The sequence below is a fragment of the Triturus cristatus genome, chromosome 11, assembly GCF_964204655.1.
Source record: "Triturus cristatus chromosome 11, aTriCri1.1, whole genome shotgun sequence".
Lineage (NCBI taxonomy): Eukaryota > Metazoa > Chordata > Amphibia > Caudata > Salamandridae > Triturus > Triturus cristatus.
In genome coordinates, this window is record NC_140594.1 from 1,169,987,851 (window position 1) to 1,170,003,919 (window position 16,069).

The 16,069-nt window shown below is 50.3% G+C and overlaps 1 protein-coding gene across 2 annotated transcripts in view; it reads right to left on the reverse strand.

Annotated features, from left to right (window-relative positions):
• The window catches only part of OSTN (osteocrin), a 194,909-nt gene extending 179,628 nt beyond the window's left edge, over positions 1 to 15,281 (reverse strand). For both annotated transcript variants that reach the window (XM_085635872.1, XM_085635871.1), the window contains exon 1: positions 15,241 to 15,281. The gene's annotated coding sequence lies outside the window, so the exon portion shown is untranslated. The remainder of the gene's footprint in view (positions 1 to 15,240) is intronic.
• Between the last annotated feature and the right edge of the window lie 788 nt (positions 15,282 to 16,069).

The window sequence follows — 16,069 nt, forward strand, 5'->3', positions numbered from 1 at the left end:
TATCTTTTCAGGGTGAAAAAACGTGAGTTGAATTAACGAATTAAATAATTGGATGACTCGCTCACTTACGCCAAACACCAACTGAAAGAAGATTCCAGAAACAAGGTAATGATGCAAACAGCACATATCCCACTGAAATGCGATTTCTTAGTTGTGGTTTTAACTGCTAGGTTGAGATACATTTTTGCTGCATAAACTCTCATTCAAGATGCCAACATTTTCAAGTTCATGTACTAAAAAGCCTTTTGCAAGTAAGAGGAAATGTAGCACAGATAGTGCCTTATGAAAACTGGTTCTGTAAATGTCATTATTCCTGAAAATGCAAGCTATGAATTACTTATCAGTGTTCTATGAGAAAGTAAAATATTCAAGCGGCGCTATGCTTTAAATGTTAACATTGTCTTAAAATAGGAAATGTGGCTCTAATTTACTCTTTTTTCAGTAGTTTAAGACGCTCTTTAAACTGTTTAAAGTCAGAAAATGTCTAATATTGTTTTATGACAAAATGGACACTCTTTGGTAAGAACAAGACCCTCAGCACCGAGGGGAGCCTTCAATTAAAGCTGTTTAATACTGAGGAAAATATGACTTCATCTGGGGTTCATTTCGGTATTTACATCAGCACCCTATATGGTATGATGAATTGAAAAATGTAGTGAGTAAAGTCTCTCGACTTTAGTACATTTTGAATTTACTGTCAACTGGTAATGCTCACCTAACATACATAATGTCACATATATTTGTGTCTCTAAATTTTACAGTCACACAACAGACTACTTACAAGTAAAGAGGGTTTTTTTTCACTACAAGAAAGTATGTTTTCTTCATCGACGTCTCTTTCTAAATTTGACTAAAATGTGTTTGCAGTTTTACAGCACAGATTTCCAAAAGCACATTTTGCCCCTAGTGAAATATACCTTTTCCTCCCACGTGCCTTCGGTGACCGGCAACACCCTCACACAATCTCTTCCTGTAGCTTTTCTTAAGCAGCTCAAATAGTTCCGAAAGAGGCTGCTCCCAGCGATGCAAAACCACAATTTTTAAATTGCTTCCAATCCAACAAGATTTCCCTCCAAAGCAGTGTGTCTGATGCGATTTCCCATAAGTGTGCGAGGCGTGCTGTAACCTCATACACGGGTCTGAGGGGCAGTGCTAATAGCAAGCAGACACAGAGCTCTTAATCTGTGTGTCTGCCCTCTGCACACAGGCTGCTGCGATTAACTGCGAGCACTTTCATCCCAGGGCACATATTTCATTCTCTGCTCGCGCGCTGGGGATCCGGGAAGGGTGTTCTAGTTCAAAGATGTGCTTTGCAATTAGAAACGAGTCTTTCTTCCTCCAGTGAGCAACGCTGACCACAGGGAGTGAGTGTGGCTACAGGCTGAACTATCTGGTGAGTTTTAAGAGAGGGTGAGTGTATGAAACCCTGTCCCTTTCAAAAATGTACACAACAAAACTAGAGGTAAAAAAGTATTTTAAAACATGACATTAAGTTCTGTGTATTGTGCAGTGTATTACAAAAATGTGAAGATTACATTAACAAAAGTTTCTCAAGGCCAATGTTGTCGCCTGTCTGGGGGTGCGGTTTACTTCTGCTCCAGCTCTCTTAGGGGCATATCAGCAACAACCGGCGATAATTATCGCTAAGCGCACTTAGCGCTAGGATAATTATCGCCGGCTAGCGTGGATTTTTATCGCTGTGATAGCGTGCTATTAGCAACGCTTTTCTCAAAGGCGATAAAAATCCTCACGCTAACTGCCTAACGTGAGATTATCGCAATGTGGCGTTAGCTTGATGATAGGGCCTCACAGACTTAGCCATGATATCCACCCTCCATAGGATATCATGGCTAAGTCAGTCCTGAAGGAGGCGTAAGGAAAGTAGCGATAACAGGGGTTACTTTTCCTGCCGCTATGCTTCATAGCGTGGGGCTTGATGATAGGAGAAATGTCGCTTAGAGACATTTCTCCTGTCATGTCAGGTCAGGAACGCCCATCTGGACGTTAGGAATTCCTACGCTAACGCAAGTTTTCATGTGTCAGCGTGAGCTTGATAATTAGGCGATAAAATTATAGCTGCTTTTCGTCCGAAAACGGCCGCAAAAGCGGCGATAATTCTATCGTCTCGCCTTGCTGATATGCCCCTTAGCAGGGTGTGTTTTAAAGTTCTTTTTAGATCTCACCTGACGGCTTTAGCTGTTTGCCAGGCTCTTATTATTAAAAAAGCCACAAAAACGAATACATACATATGCATACATAGGCGGGTTTCTGAGTCAGTCCTGCTCAGCTTTTCGTATGTTTCAGGAATGTTCACATTCTGTTTCCATACATGACAGCTTATAACATAGCGTGATATATCAGCTCACTTGCGTCATGGGCTCTGTTGTCCTCTGAGTGTCTGCATTTTGCCTGATCACCTGTGCACATCAGCTTGAAAACGAGGACACTTCTGTGCGAGTGCTTTTGCAACAGGCACTTTATTTTCACATTTTCTCTTTTTTAGGTCTTGCCTAAAACAGCGCATGTACTGTATATTGCAAAACATTTTGTTGCCTTACAGTGGGCTTAGAGCCTGCCCACTGTTTCTAATTGGTTTGCCTCATTGTCACTATAATTCGCTTGCTTCTTATTTGATGGCTTGGGTGGGCTTTACTTCTTTTATTGTTTCAACCCTGAGCGGTGAACTTCGCTCCACCAGCGGAGTTTGTGGAGTTTTGCCGACTCCGATCTCCGTTGGGAACACAGAGTTCAGGCAAAACTCCGACTCTGTGGCGAAGTGAAGTTAGCCACTGCACTGCGCCACACTCCACCCACCCAAGTCCCACTCCAAATAAAATAAAATAACACACTTACCCGCTCTCTGGCTTCTCCAGACTGCCCTCCTCCTCGCTGTGGTCTCTCCTCCACGCCACCATCCTCGTCCTCGCTGCAAACCCCTACGTTTGACGTCTTGCGTGGACCACGCAGTCCATGCAAGACGTCAAACATAAGGGTATGCGACTGGCAACAAGGACTGGGGTGAGGAGTAGAGACCACGGCGAGGAGTAAGGCAGCCCGGTGATGCCAGAGCGCAGGTAAGTAGCTTTTTTTATTGAGAGAGGGACTTGGGAGGGCGGAGCGGAGTTCCACTGAGTTTTTTTTAAACTCCGTGGAACTCCGTGGAGTGCCACTCCGTCCACTCACCCCACCCTTAGTTAGTTTGTCATTTCCCTGGAGCATGGGTGCATTACGGTGTCCTTACACTACACTTTTTTTTTGGTGCTATGTTTTTCATTTAAATTAAGCTCCCTATAAGAGCCTGTGTGTTTTCCAGCTGTCTTCTTCAAGTGTTTTTTCCTCCTACCCATGTTGCTCTATCTCGCCATGTGCTTCTCTGCCCCCTCCAACTCAGCCTCCATGCTGTTGTGTCTCACCATATGCACGTGCTTCTGTACTCCCCTGTGATGCTCCGTCCAGGCCGTGTGCTTCTTTGCTTTTCCTGGTTTGCTTTGCCTGGACATTTGCTTCTCTGCCCCTCCCATGTTGTTTTCATCCCCTGTGTTGCTTAAGCCCCTCCAGGGTCCCCTGTTTTGTTTCCCCTCCCTTGCATTGTATTTTCATTTTTAGCTACCAAGCCAACTCAGATCAGTAACTAATAATGAAAGAACCACCCATGGATTTTGGGAACGAGGAGAAACATGTTTATTTCCCCTCATTATTTCCTCTATCTACTGGCGCTCCATTTTGCAGCACATAAAGAAAGAGGAAAACCCCTTGAAGGATTGTTTTTGTACAGGAAGGCCTTCAAAACCGATCCTGCCTGTAACACAGGCCCCCTTGCACCATGGCGCAGGGGTGCATGTGTTGGCGCTAGGCAGCACCCAACGTGCTAGGGCAGGAACGCGCCATGTGTCAGTAAATATGGTGCAGTCCTGCTCTCTCCAGCTGATGCAGCGCAGCGACGCAAGTTGTCTCGCTGCGTTGCGCCAAATGTAAGTAAATCCGGCCCTCGGAGTTTCATGCCCCCTTGAAGGCAGTCGACCTGCGGCCTTATGCCTCTGCAGTTTCATATAACTCCTCGGTAACTTGCAATTTCCTTATATTTATCTAGCTGTGACCTCACTGTTCACATATAATGAGAAAATAACATCACTTCTCTAATGCACTGTTTTATTACTGAGGAGCCGTGACTTTACGACGTGTCCAGCCAGAGCGAAAAGCACCTTTCTGAGCAGCACAGGAACGGATAGATTTTCAGACCCTTTCCATCTATTGGCACCACAGCCAGTTCGACATGTCCCCTAAAGCAAGCAAAGAAAACAGTCACCGTCGCACCCAGGGGGTAGTAAGACAATCATACTTAGGAATCAGTGGCCCCCACTGACGTATCGAAACTTGAGGGGGGCTCCCTGCAAGGTACGTGGAGGGGACCCCTCCGGGCTCAATCAGGAGCTCTCCGGACAGAGTGCTGTGCTGAGGGGGCCCCCAGGAGCTTGGAGCCCCCTCACACCGCGGAGGCTGCAGGGGCCTGTGTTACGCCCCTGGTGGGCCCCCTGATATCTGTGAGCTCCGGCTCCACTGCACCTGCTGCACTAATGGTACCTATGCCACTATTGCGTATGCTTTACATCACCAAAGGCCGCAGTCATGGGCTGTTCATGATAAAAAAACCTTTTCTATTGGTGTTTATGTGCTGCACTGCTACACCACAGGGGATCTGTGACCTATTGGCTTGTTCCCCACACACTGCCAAGCACCAGAGAAGCCTCATTTATGAAACTTTAAGAAATGAATTGCAGCCCCTTTTTGATGTTTACATTCTCAGGTGCCGAAACTGCACGGGGTCTGAAGCCAGAAGACCTCTTGAATGGGCTAAAGAAGAGACCACAACTTAATAGGGGTCGCTGCATGTGAGATGGTTACACCATGTATATAAGGAATAAAGTACCCCCTGCCGTACATAGAACTGGTTTTGAAGGCCTCCTGGGAGTTCCATGGCCTTATAGAGATAACCTGCTATTGACATAGGTGATGTTTTTGCCCATGTTCTGCTCAGGGATTTGCAGTGTCCTCATGATATACGGTCAAGGGCACTATGCGGCATAGATTATGGCTCTGTGACTTGGGGTATCCTCATGATATACGGTCAAGGGCACTATACGTTATAGATTATGGCTCTATGACTTGGTGTCTCCTCATGATAGACGGTCAAGGGCACTATGCGGCATAAATTATGGCTCTGTGACTTGGGGTCTCATCATGATATACGGTCAAGGGATCTATGCGGCATAGATTATGGCTCTGTGACTTGGGGTCGCCACATGATGTACGGTCAAGGGCACTATCTGGCATAGATTATGGCTCTGTGACTTGGGGTCTCCTCATGATATAGGGTCAAGGGCACTATATGGCATAGATTATGGCTCTGTGATTTGGGGTCTCCTCATGATATACAGTCAAGGGCACTATGCGGCATAGATTATGACTTGTGGCTTGCAGTCTCCTCATGATATACGGTCAAGAGCTCTATGCGGCATAGATTATGACTCTGTGACTTGGGGTCTCCTCATGATATACGGTCAAGGGCTCTATGCGGCATAGATTATGACTCTGTGACTTGGGGTCTCCTCATGATATACGCTCAAGGGCACTATGCGGCATAGATTATGGCTCTGTGACTTGGGGTATCCTCATGATATACGGTCAAGGGCACTATGCGGCATAGATTATGGCTCTGTGACTTGGGGTCTCCTCATGATATACGGTCAAGGGCTCTATGCGGCATAGATTATGGCTCTGTGACTTGGGGTTGCCACATGATATACGGTCAAGGGCACTATGCGGCATAGATTATGGCTCTGTGACTTGGGGTGTCCTCATGATATAGGGTCAAAGGCACTATGCGGCATAGATTATGGCTCTGTGACTTGGGATCTCCTCATGATATACGGTCAAGGACACTATGCGGCATAGATTACGGCTCTGTGACTTGGGATCTCCTCATGATATACAGTCAAGGGCACTATGCGGCATAGATTATGGCTCTGTGACTTGGGGTCGCCTCATGATATAGGGTCAAGGGCTCTATGCGGCATAGATTATGACTCTGTGACTTGCAGTCTCCTCATGATATTGGGTCAAGGGCACTATGCGGCATAGATTATGACTCGTGGCTTGCTGTCTCCTCATAATATACATTCATGGGCATCTAAGGCATAGATAATGACGTCAGGGCGAAAGCGACCACATCTGCTCTGCTTATTTTTGTAAATCATCTCCTCTCTTCTGATAGGCTGAGAACAGAAGAGTAACCCTGGGCCACAAACTCGGCTTTGCTCGCGAGTTTGCGGATTTTTGCATGCTCCGTGTTCTGCGGAAAACGTGATGTTCCTGTAAAACTTCAGACTCCGCGGTGGAGCGGAGTTTATCCCCCGACTCTACCGCCTCCCACCTCCACCCCCTCAATGAATATTTTTCAAATAAAAATTACAATTAAAGTCTATAAAAGCTCACTTACCTTTATCACAGCGTCTCCAGGCTGCCCTCCTCCTCGCCGTAATCCCCTATGTCAGACGTACGTCATGGTAGGACTGCGCATGCGCGCACAGTCCTACCATGACGTACCTCTGACGTAGGGGAGTCTGCAGGACCACGGCGAGGAGGAGGAGGGCTGCCCGGGACGCTGCCATAAAGGTAAGTGCACTTTTATTTACTTTAATTGTAATTTTTATTTGAAAAATATTTATTGCGGGGGTGGGAGGAGCGGAGCTTCACAGAGTTTTAGCCCATCTCCGTAGAGCTCCTCGTAGAGCGACTCCGCCTGCTCCGCCTGGGGTTACAGAAGAGTATCTTCACACTCAGGCTCCGGTCTGTCTCAGAAACACTTGGACCGAACACAGTTCACAGCGCCATGAGGCCGTCCTAATGGCAGACGGCGCACCAGAGTCTGGCGAGGAGGAAATCACTGCCTCGACCCCCCACCGCCATATATTAAGTGGCAAAAGAGGGAGAGGGGTGAGGAAGGAGCAGAGGCATAGCTTCAGGGGAGTGTTTGGGGAGTTACACCCATTATTAAATGTATTGTCTGGTAAATAGTTGGATACAGGTGTTTTTCTGGCAGGTATGGTGAGGTGTCTGTCGGATTTCACCAGGAATTTTTACATACACACAGACAAAAACACACACACCCTCCCTTTGCTTTGAAAATCTCCAAAAATGTTGTCTATTTTACAAAATACTGTGTTTTCTCTCACTTAGGGGCATATTAACAAGGGCTTTAAAAGCCAAAGAAGCGGAGATAAAAATATCGCCCTATCTACAACAGGGTGCTAACATGCAAAATCGCATGTTAGCACCTTTTTTCACAACGCTTCCCTTTGCATCTCTAATGAGATGCAAAGTGGGCGTTCCAGAGCAAAATAATAGGAGAAATGTCGCTAAGCGACATTTCTCCTATTATCAAGCTTCACGCTAACCCTGTTAGAGACAAAAAAAGCAGCGCTAACTACGATTAACGCTACTTTTTTACGTCTGCTGATTTTCAGACTTAGCCATGTAATCCAATGGGAGGTGGATTACATGGCTAAGTCCACCGTGGGCCATCAACAAGGATATCCCTATCCTTGTAGTTTTATCGCTGCATTACCAGCGATAACCTCCCAAAATGCCGCTATCGCTGGATTTTTTATCGCCTAGGCGGTTAGCGTTAATAACGCAATAACCAGGCGATATTATCCAGCGATAGCGGGCGTTAAAAAAATGAACGCTAAGCGCCCTTAGCATTCATTTTCCCTGTTCCTTGTTAATATGCCCCTTAGTGCGCCACACACGGCATTCTTCTTTCTGTGCTCTGCCGCTTTACCTCTCTCGTGCACCCTGTGTGTCATTGTGTATTTTAACGTTACATGCTAGCGTGATTGTTGGGAAATCTGAAGCCCCCCCCATCCTCCAATCCTGCTGACCAAGCCCCACCCCTGGGAAGGAGGTCTGCTTCAAACTGGCCCTTACACTTTCTGTACCAGAGCTAGGTGAAGGGTGTTTGACCCACCCCAATTGGCGTGTGTGCGCGCCTGCGCGTGTTCACGCACATGTGCCGTGCGTTATAAAGGATAAACTACAGGTAACTCTCGTCGTGACGTCACAAAAGACTAAGGGGCATATTATCAAGTCAGGCGATAAAATTATTGCCGCTTTAGCAGCAGAAAACTGCCGCTAAAACGGCGATAATGGGCTTGATAATATGCTCTATGGAATTCCAATTGAAGCTCAGGTTAGACGTCCTTCACATCTAACCTGGGCTTCAATTGGAATTCCATAGAGCATATTATCAAGCCCATTATCGCCGCTTTAGCGGCAGTTTTCTGCCGCTAAAGCGGAGATAATTGTATCGCCTGACTTGATAATATGCCCCTAAATGAGGGATGCAATGACTGCTGGGCACCACTTCAGGGTGACGTACTCTCTATGACGTCACAGAAGGTCGGGCGCAGGCGGCGCTCAGTGTGTCATCGAGGGTACACATGACTGCTTAAACTTGACCAGCACGAGGAGTGAACATTTTTTAAGTCAGCAAACTTTTGCAAAGCTCCAATTCCTGAATTGCTCGTAGTTCACGGAATTTCTGCTGCAAAGTTTGCCTCCACCTGCTGGAAAATGTTCCCTAATTATGAGATCATTTGAACATTATTAGATATTTTTAAACATAATCTAATCCAGGTATAATAAAAACTGTATACACATTTTTTCTGTGCAAGTTTCCCGTTGCAGATTAGTTTCTGTGCCTAAAGCAGTGTATGCAGACTTTTTCTCTGCATGTTTGAAATGTTTGCAAAGTTACACACGATTTTTACTCAAATGTGGGCGAGCATAACAAGTTGGTGATATTTACAAACTTTAGATAAATATACTCGGAAACACCGCCCATCAGTACATGTCTAGAATTCATGTGCACGTGGGGTTTCACCAGAGCAGCTTTCACACTTGTATGGTCATGCGATCGCTCCAAAGGAGCCAATGGCTGTCGCGCTGTTTGCTAGCTCCTTGAAGCAGTCGAGTGCTCCACAAGGGAAGATAACAGACTCATAGAACATCGCGCACTTTTGTGCTCAAGGCTCCTGCATTGACCAGTCATCTCCAGAAGGAGGTGCACTGTATGAAACGCAGTTAATCGCCCCTCCTGGGGCCACCCCTAGCGGGGGCCACTTTAGGTACACTTGTGCCCCGAGAAACCACATTACACGCCTCCCTACACCGGTCCATGATGGAGCATGAACCCCCTGAATGGGGTCTGTGATCAGCTGCGCTTGATTCGGTGCCAGGATGTTTGTGGCGCCTCCAGGGTGCAAACCCTGACTCCAAGCGCACCACCTCCTACCGCACAACCACCTCGTTAAAGTGCAGCCGGTTCACAAGCAGAAGGGGCCGTCTGTGGCTGTTCTCTGGTGCGACCACCAGTGGGGGCTTCCGGGGCCCTGCCCTGAAGCCGGACCCCATACTGTCCACAGCAATGTATAGACCTACGCTGTGCCCTATAAACACCACCACACACAGGCACACGCACGCCTGCGCTGAGGGTGCTTGAGGCGCCCTCGACAAGACTGGAAAACGTTCCGCCAAACTCTTAGAAAAATGTATTTTTTAATGGGTATTTCTGACTCCTCGGCGGGATTCACCCACAGGACGAATATTGCCCACGGCTGTCTGACCCCATCGAGTCTTGGTTCGCCCGAGCTCTCCACGTGTCTCCATGGATGCGATTTTACGCACGGTCTTTCTGAGCGCTTTGAGCCTAGTTGTGTATTATCTGCGCTATAGAAACAATCACGGCTTGCAATCGTCAAGAATAGTTTGTTTCTGTCTACAAATGTCCGTATTTTAAGGAAACACAGTTCAATAAAGTATATATACTATTTCCCATGCAGCTGCTTGTTGTAACTGGGAGATCAGCGCCGTTTATTTATGATAAACCCCTTCTCATCCAAGACAAAAGCGCACTGAAGTGGCCCAGTGATTCATGCTGGCACTATAAAAAGAAGGATGGGAAACAAACACCCCGCACCAGTTCTTGCGTTAAGATGCCCTATTCTCTTCTTTCCCCTAGCGAAGCCCCTCTCAGAGTACCTCCCGGGACCCCGGTGCTGAAGGCAACTTCCCACCTCGTAGAGAGTTCAACACAGCAGAGAGACACTCCTTTTATCAACAATGCACCCTGCTTTTATCCAAAGGCGAATGGCGCTTTAGATGAGCGAGTAAGACACAGAAATCGGAAAGACAAGGGCTAATGTTCTGGTGAGTGCTGATATGAATGCGTGAATGGGTGGGCACAGCGCCTTGTGCAAACACGCTGCCTCGAGGCACTGTGCGTCCAAGGCGCGCGGCTCCTCTCCTGTACGGGGACGCTTTTGTTAAGAAAGGAAGTCTCAAATGACTGTCACTGCGAGGAACTGGAACAGATCCAGTCTATGCGTCGGTATTTTCTACCACAGGTACAATGGTGTGCATTATACAATTATTACTATACAATGGTTTATAGAAAGCGCTGCAATTGTTTGTCACAAGGCAGTGGCCGACTTTGGAACTGAGGAACAAGGTTCAAGTCTCAGCGTCGTTTCAACGTCCTGTGACCCTGGGCAACTCACTCAATCTTCCCGAGCCTCAAAAAACCGAACGTGACCAGGCCTTGTGTACTGTAACTGGTGCACATGTACACTAATACCTCGCGCTACATATAACAGCAACATAAATATATATATATATATATCCCAGTTTCCAAACGCACCTGCTTACTGACGCTCTCTCCTGGCTGCGCTGATTACTTTGGAAGCACGTCACAGATACATCAATCCCGGCTGCTCCACTTGGGCACATACCTGGTTCTTATCAGTGCGAACATTGAAAACGCTTGCAAACAGCATATATTCACATATTAAGCGCTATATGAAACTGAACAATTCTGTACAGGCTGGAAGCAACTAGAGGCTGCAGTTCCTCGCATGGCGCTATATCAACGATGCTTTATTAAATGTAAACAAGCGATGTCAGGTACATAATCTGTCTGTTACTTTGGGGGCTTGGGGATACCTGCCTTTGGTGGGTCACAGGTAGGTGCCAGAGTGCAGAGTGGAAGCACGCGGTGCATTCACCGCCGCATCCTTAGCACTGGCGAGGGGCTGCCGGCAAAGCAAGCCTCCTTACCCTGGAGAGGTGCTGCCTGCAATGCATGCCTCTTACCCCAGAGAGGTGCTGCCTGCAATGCAAGCCTCCTTACCCTGGAGAGGTGCTGCCTGCAATGCATGCCTCCTTACCCTGGAGAGGTGCTGCCGGCAATGCATGCCTCCTTATCCAGGAGAGGTGCTGCCTGCAATGCACGCCTCCTTACCCCAGAGAGGTGCTGCCTGCAATGCACGCCTCCTTACCCCAGAGAGGTGCTCCCTGCAATGCACGCCTCCTTACCCCAGAGAGGTGCTGCCTGCAATGCACGCCTCCTTACCCTGGAGAGGTGCTGCCGGCAATGCATGCCTCTTACCCTGGAGAGGTGCTGCCTGCAATGCATGCCTCCTTACCCCAGAGAGGTGCTGCCTGCAATGCACGCCTCCTTACCCTGGAGAGGTGCTGCCGGCAATGCATGCCTCCTTACCCCAGAGAGGTGCTGCCGGCAATGCATGCCTCCATACCCTGGAGAAGTGCTGCCTGCAATGCATGCCTCCTTACCCTGGAGAAGTGCTGCCTGCAATGCATGCCTCCTTACCCAGAGAGGTGCTGCCGGCAATGCATGCCTCCTTACCCTTGAGAGGTGCTGCCTGCAATGTATGCCTCCTTACCCTTGAGAGGTGCTGCCTGCAATGCAAGCCTCCTTACCCTTGAGAGGTGCTGCCGGCAATGCATGCCTCCTTACCCTTGAGAGGTGCTGCCTGCAATGTATGCCTCCTTACCCTTGAGAGGTGCTGCCTGCAATGCAAGCCTCCTTACCCTGGAGAGGTGCTGCCGGCAATGCATGCCTCCTTACCCTGGAGAAGTGCTGCCTGCAATGCATGCCACTTTACCCTGGAGAGGTGCTGCCTGCAATGCAAGCCTCCTTACCCTGGAGAAGTGCTGCCTGCAATGCATGCCACTTTACCCTGGAGAGGTGCTGCCTGCAATGCAAGCCTCCTTACCCTGGAGAAGTGCTGCCTGCAATGCATGCCACTTTACCCTGGAGAGGTGCTGCCTGCAATGCATGCCTCCTTACCCAGAGAGGTGCTCCCTGCAATGCATGCCTCCTTACCCCAGAGAGGTGCAGCATGCAATGCATGCCTCCTTACCCAGGAGTGGTGCTGCCGGCAACGCAAGCATCCTTACCCCGGAGAAGTGCTGCCTGCAATGCACCCCTCTTTACCCAGGAGTGGTGCTGCCTGCAATGCATGCCTCCTTACCCAGGAGAGGTGCTGCCTGCAATGCATGCCTCCTTACCCTGGAGAGGTGCTGTCTGCAATACATGCCTCCTTACCCCAGAGAGGTGCTGCCTGCAAAGCAAGCCTCCTTACCCAGGAGCGGTGCTGCCTGCAAAGCAAGCCTCCTTACCCTGGAGAGGTGCTGCCGGCAAAGCATGCCTTCTTACCCTGGAGAAGTGCTGCCTGCAATGCAAGCATCCTTACCCCAGAGAAGTGCTGCCTGCAATGCAAGCATCCTTACCCCAGAGAGGTGCTGCTTGGAATGCATGCCTCCTTATCCAGGAGAGGTGCTGCCTGCAATGCATGCCTCCTTACCCCAGAGAGGTGCTCCCTGCAATGCATGCCTCCTTACCCTGGAGAGGTGCTGCCTGCAATGCAAGCCTCCTTACCCTGGAGAGGTGTTGCCTGCAATGCATGTCGCCTTACCCTGGAGAAGTGCTGCCTGCGAAGTATGCCTCCTTAACCAGGAGAGGTGCTGCCTGCAATGCATGCCTCCTTACCCTGGAGAAGTGCTACCTGCAATGCATGCGTCCTTACCCTGGAGAAGTGTTGCCTGCAATGCAAGTATCCTTACCCTGGCGAGGGGCTGCCTGAAATGCATGCCTCCTTACCCCAGACAGGTGCTGCCTGAAATGCATAGCTCCTTACAAAGGAGAGGTGCTGCTTGTAATGCATGCCTCCTTACCAAGGAGAGGTTCTGCTTGTAATGCATGCCTCCTTACCCCAGAGACGTGCTGCCTGCAATGCACACCTCCTTACCCTGGAGAAGTGCTGCCTGCAATGTATGCCTCCTTACCCTTGAGAGGTGCTGCCTGCAATGCAAGCCTCCTTATCCTGGAGAGGTGTTGCCTGCAATGCATGCCGCCTTACCCTGGAGAAGTGCTGCCTGCAATGTATGCCTCCTTACCCAGGAGAGGTGCTGCCTGCAATGCATGCCTCCTTACACAGGAGTGGGGCTGCCTGCAATGCATGCCTCCTTACCCCAGAGAGGTGCTGTCTGCAATGCATGCCTCCTTATCCAGGAGAGGTGCTGCCTGCAATGCATGCCTCCTTACCCCAGAGAGGTGCTGCCTGCAATGCATGCCTCCTTACCCCAGAGATGTGCTCTCTGCAATGCATGCCTCCTTATCCAGGAGAGGTGCTGCCTGCAATGCATGCCTCCTTACCCTGGAGAGGTGATGTCTGCAATGCACGCCTCCTTACCCTGGAGAAGTGCTGCCGGCAATGCATGCCTCCTTACCCCAGAGAGGTGTTGCCTGCAATGCATGCCTCCTTACCCCGGAGAGGTGCTGCCTGCAATGCACGCCTCCTTACCCTGGAGAAGTGCTGCCGGTAATGCATGCCTGCTTACCCCAGAGAGGTGCTGCCTGCAATGCATGCCTCTTTACCCCAGAGAGGTGCTGTCGGCAATACATGCCTGCATACCCCAGAGAGGTGCTGCCTGCAATGCATGCCTCTTTACCCCAGAGAGGTGCTGTCGGCAATACATGCCTCCATACCCCAGAGAGGTGCTGCCTGCAATGCATGCCTCCTTACCTCCTTGTGGAGAGGTGTGGCTCACTAGTTAGAGGTGGCGGACCCGTAAGCAGAGAATCGGCAAGGGACCAGGGTTCAATTCCCGACGCGGCAGGGTTGTGGACCAGGGTCAAAACAGACTCGATAATTCTCGCCTCGGTACCTACTCTAAACAGGAACACACTCGGCAACTCTGGGCATTAAGCTTGCCTCATCTCTACAACGGCCCCCCACAGACGCCGGGGATGCCTGGTTTCACCTTGGAGATACCCAGAAAGGGACCATCTCACAGGGATAGCCAGGACGGGTTCCCCAGCGGTCTACAGCGCTGGGACACCCCGTTGCTGGGGTAGCTGTGCGCTTTACAAGTCTACAACATTTTTTACATTTTACCCCAGAGAGGTGCTGTCTGCAATACATGCCTCCGTTCCCTGGAGAGGTGCTGTCGGCAATACATGCCTTCTTACCCCAGAGAGGTGCTGCCTGCAATGCATGCCTCCTTACCCCAGAGAGGTGCTGTCTGCAATGCATGCCTCTTTACCCCAGAGAGGTGCTGCCTGCAATGCATGCCTCCTTACCCAGAGAGGTGCTGCCGGCAATGCATGCCTCCTTACCCAGGAGAGGTGCTGTCTGCAATGCATGCCTCCTTACCCTGGAGAGGTGCTGCCTGCATTGCATGCCTCCTTACCCCAGAGAGGTGCTGCCTGCAATACATGCCTCCTTACCCCAGAGAGGTGCAGCCGGCAATGCATGCCTCCTTACCTCAGAGAGGTGCTGCCTGCAATGCATGCCTCCTTACCCCAGAGAGGTGCTGCCTGCAATGCATACCTCCTTCCCTGGAGAAGTGTTGTCTGCAATGCATGCCTCCTTACCCTGGAGAGGTGCTGCCTGCATTGCATGCCTCCTTACCCAGGAGAGGTGCTGCCTGCATTGCATGCCTCCTTCCCTGGAGAAGTGTTGTCTGCAATGCATGCCTCCTTACCCTGGAGAGGTGCTGCCTGCATTGCATGCCTCCTTACCCTGGAGAGGTGCTGCCTGCATTGCATGCCTCCTTACCCAGGAGAGGTGCTGCCTGCAATACATGCCTCCTTACCCCAGAGAGGTGCAGCATGCAGTCCCCCTTCCTTTGGAGAGGTATTGCTTGCAGTGAATGGCCCCTTACCCGGGAGACGTGCTGCCTCGACTGGATACCCCCTTATCCAGATGAGGCGCTATATTCAGTGCTTGCCCCTTACCCTGGAGAGGTGCTGCCTGCAGCTCATGTCCCTTCCCTTGGAGAGGTGCTGTCTCCAGTGCATGCCCCGCCCCCTCCCCTTACCTTGATGAGGCGCTGGTACGACCTGTCCCGGGGATGCTGTGACAGAGTTCAGCTCTGGACCCCAGCGCCTCCCGGCCTTTTATAGGCTCCGGCGGGTCTCCGCACTCCAAGCCCTGCCCCCCTTACATCACTTCGGAAGACTTTCCACAGCTCGCTGCCCTCAGCCTCCCTGATCCAGCTCCGCGACTCTCTGCCCCGTCCCTCCTCACCGCATCCAGGCTCCAGCTCTCACTCCTGCACTGCACCGTCCCTTCACTGCTGCACTCTCCTCAGCCTCTCAGTGCACCATCCCCTCACTGCTGCACTCTGTCCCCAGCCTCTCACTCCACCACCCATTCACTGCTGCACTCTCTCCTCAGCCTCTCACTGCACCATCCATTCACTGCTGCACTCTCTCCTCAGCCTCTCACTGCACCATCCCTTCACTCTGTCCTAAGCCTCTCACTGCACCACCCATTCACTGCTGCACTCTCCTTAGCCTCTCACTGCACCATCCCTTCACAGCTGCACTCTCTCCTCAGCCTCTCACTGCACCATCCATTCACTACTGCACTCTCTCCTCAGCCTCTCACTGCACCATCCATTCACTGCTTCACTCTCTCCTCAGCCTCTCACTGCACCATCCATTCACTGCTGCACTCTCTCCCCAGCTCTCACTGCACCATACCCTCACTGCTTCACTCTCTCCTCTGCCTCTCACTGCACCTTCCCTTCACTGCTGCACTTTCTCCTCAGCCTCTCACTGCACCATCCCCTCACTGCTTCACTCTCTCCTGAGCCTCTCACTGCACCTTCCCTTCACTGCTGCACTCTCTCCTCAGCCTCTCAC